Consider the following 3,313-nt stretch of genomic DNA (forward strand, 5'->3'; position numbering starts at 1 on the left):
TTCATCCAATCGATCGGCTTCAGTTAGCAGCAGTAGCGAAGGAATTGCGCGATCGGGTTCAGTTAACAACCATCGATCGATCGCTCGGGTTCAATAACGCGTAGCTTGCAGTGCAATCGTTCGGGTTCAGTTAGAGCCCAATGCCTCGCTCGGGTTCAGTTAGAGTCAACGCCTCGCGCACACGCGCGTACGTGTACGAGAGAAACACGCATCGCTCGGCCCCCGACCTCCCACCATAACCGGCAACTCCCCGAAATTTTCCTCCCCCTCGCTTCTACCACGGTTTTTTCTGTCATGGACGGCCCAAAGAATGTCATGCAGCTGCGTCTCCAGCCCGCCCAGGACGAAAAGCCCATTTTCTGCCATGATTTTTTGTCATAGAAGTAGGACCCCACCACATCTATGATGATACCGGGTTTTGTTAGAATTATCGTCATAGAAGTGTCATATGTATGACAGAAAAAAATTCGTTCGGCCCAAAATGTCACGAATGTGTCTTTTTTTGTAGTGCATTATGCTCATGTGGGTGGTGTCGCCGCTCATCCGATGTCGCCTGGCGACCTCTTGGAGCTGCCACAAGCCGATGGGGGGCCTCGTGTCGATCTCGCGCTGGGCCATGCCTCGGGCCACAAGAGTGGGCACCGAGTTGGCCAATCCTGGGCTCCCGTCCTATGCTGCTGAACGTTCTAGCGCCCCCGAGCATTGGAGCTTGCGCATAGTCGGGGTTCCGCCCAGCTCAGCCTTCTTCAGGGCGCGAGGGACGCGCTGCACCGGCTTGAGGTAGAGCTGGCAACATGGACGCCCACCTTGATGCCGAACATCAGAGTTGCCGCGTGAGTGGCGCCGGCTCGAAGTGGTTGTAAACTTTAGCCACCTCCAGCACGAAGGCACTCATGCGAAGTTCGAGGCATCCACCGCTATGACCAGGGAGGCCCGCGACCGCGCCTTTGAGGAGGCCGAGACCATGGACCGGCGGTGCAAGGCCACCGAGAGGCGTGACCAGGAGCTCTTGGCCTCTATCGCGTCCCTGTAGCGGCAAGCCCGACGGGATGGGGTCACCTCACTTGCCCCTGAAAATGGGCCGGCAAGCCGCGAAGAGGAACATCATGCCCTAGGGAAGGCATTAGAGCTGATGGCATTGGAGCAGAACTCGAAGCGCGACCGGCTGGAGATGATAGAGCGCCAAGTGATTACCACCGAGGCCGCCCTAGCCTCTCACGTGGTGAGGGCCTAGGAGGAGGCCAACGAAAGGGTCGTGGGGGTCCACCGGGACTATCATGCAAGGTTGAAGCTTTAGTAGTCCTATTTCTGCAAACGGCATGACAAGCTGAAGGGCGAGGCCGACGAGCTCAAGAAGAAGTTAGTCGAAGCAGAGCGGCGCGAGAAATCCGCGCTGGATGCCCAGGTGGCAGCTGAAGCGGAGTTGTCCTGTCTTTACGGGCAGGTGGCGGACGTCACTTTCCTCGTGGAGCGGGCATCAGATGAGTCGAACCGAGCCCGAGGACTACATCACACGCGCTCCCAGATGTTCTAGGCCCTTGAGGAGAGGGCCAGCTAGGCCCTGAGCAACATCTGCAACGAGAGCGTCTCTAGCCCGCTCGTTGCTAACGACGTCGGCTGCCTCGGCTTCTTCACCAGGGTCATGGAGCGTCTTGAAGGTGGGCCAGAGAAGATGCACCAACTCTTCGAAGAGAAAAGCCGCAATCTTCTTGCACGAGCGTCCTCGCGCGTCTTCAGCCACCTCCTTCGCTTTGACCCCAACTTCGACTTTGAGGCCGTGACAGCCCTCGTGCTCATGATGATTCAAGGCGCCTTGGGAGGCTGGGTGGAGGACCACGTGGACGATCTAATCATGGAGTTTACCGCCACAGGTGGCGAAAGCCAGCCTGAGGTCGAGGGGTGCGAGGCTGACAGCAGTGACCGTGACAGCAGCAATGGCGACGGTAGTGATGACGACAAGAGTGATGGTGATCGCATGTCTCCCTAGGTTGTCTTTTTTCCTGTCTCATGTAGAGGTTTTGAACATGACCCCACAGGGCTCTAAGAGTATTTTGGGAGAGACCCCCTTGTGATGTATGTATGAAGCAACAATATACTCCCTTAAGCCACCTTCCCCTTGTTTATTGCGTGTCCACGGCTCCTGAACAGGCGTAGCCTATTAGCGTTACATCGGGCCGTGATGCCTGGACAGGACCATCAGGCGGGTGCTCTTCAAGGATCATGGGCAAGGTTCACCTGCTGGCTCGCCCAAGAGCGTCGTGCAAGGACTCAGGCACCAAGGCCTTGGTGAGGTGTGCGTAGAGGTAGGCCCGCAGCAGAAAGGCCATGCTTGGGCAGACTTGGACGCATGCACCATCCTAACCCCCGCTCGCGGGGCGATCAGTAGGCGGGCGAGCAGGCAGCCATTGCTGCTCTTAAGAGAAAACTCGTGAAATAAAAAATGTTGCAGAAAAAACCCATTCCCTTGCGAATAAAGATGCAAGAACTTCGAGTTTTATTCCAAAGAGTGGCAGATTGGTTAAAAGAGAAAGCAAAGAACAGTCACGTCCGACACCCAAGCTAGTCTTCCAACCAACGTGGAGCATGGGGCCTCCACTTGGGCATGGGCGTAGTCGTTGTTTAACCATGTCATCTGCCAGCGTGGAGCATCGGGCTTCCACTTGGGCATGGGCATAGTCGTTGTTTGACAGTGTCTTCCGCCAGCGCAGAGCATGAGGCTTCTACTTGCGTGTCGGTGGGAGCCCCTGTGAGGCCGAGGAGCCGTGCTCATGGATACTCCAGGGCGTGTACAACCCCACTGCCTCTTGGAAGAGGCACAGGGTGCCCCCTACCTCTTGGAAGGGGACCCTGCCCTCACCTCCAGGCATGTATCGGCAAGCCCGGAGCACGGGCGATCCTGTGCGGGCCCTCCAACATGGGTGAGAACCCACGAGTGCCCTCGCCGGGGAGGGCCCGTCTCAGGGTGGGGTCTCCGTCCTGGTGGCCGCTAGCGGGCGGTGCACTGAACTGCCATACGGGCCGCAACTCGCCTAGCCAGCTCCCGTGCGAGCTTTCAGACTCCTCCTGAGTCTTTTGGTCTTGGGGCCCCAGGCATTGAATGGCGATGACTTAGGAGGCCCTGAGCCCTCGCGAGCCTCCAAGGCCTCGCGGGTCCCTTGAGCCCCTAGGTCCCTAGGGGCTCCACCTAAATTCAGGATGCCTTCACGCGCGTGGAGTGCTTTGGCGCGCTTGGTCCGGCCGCCACTTCGTATATGTGCTACCGAAGCAGGATTCACCTGCGTTCCAAGGTTGGCACAATAGGTTCCAAAGATAT

The sequence above is a fragment of the Triticum dicoccoides genome, chromosome 7B (assembly GCF_002162155.2).
Source record: "Triticum dicoccoides isolate Atlit2015 ecotype Zavitan chromosome 7B, WEW_v2.0, whole genome shotgun sequence".
Taxonomy (NCBI): domain Eukaryota; kingdom Viridiplantae; phylum Streptophyta; class Magnoliopsida; order Poales; family Poaceae; genus Triticum; species Triticum dicoccoides.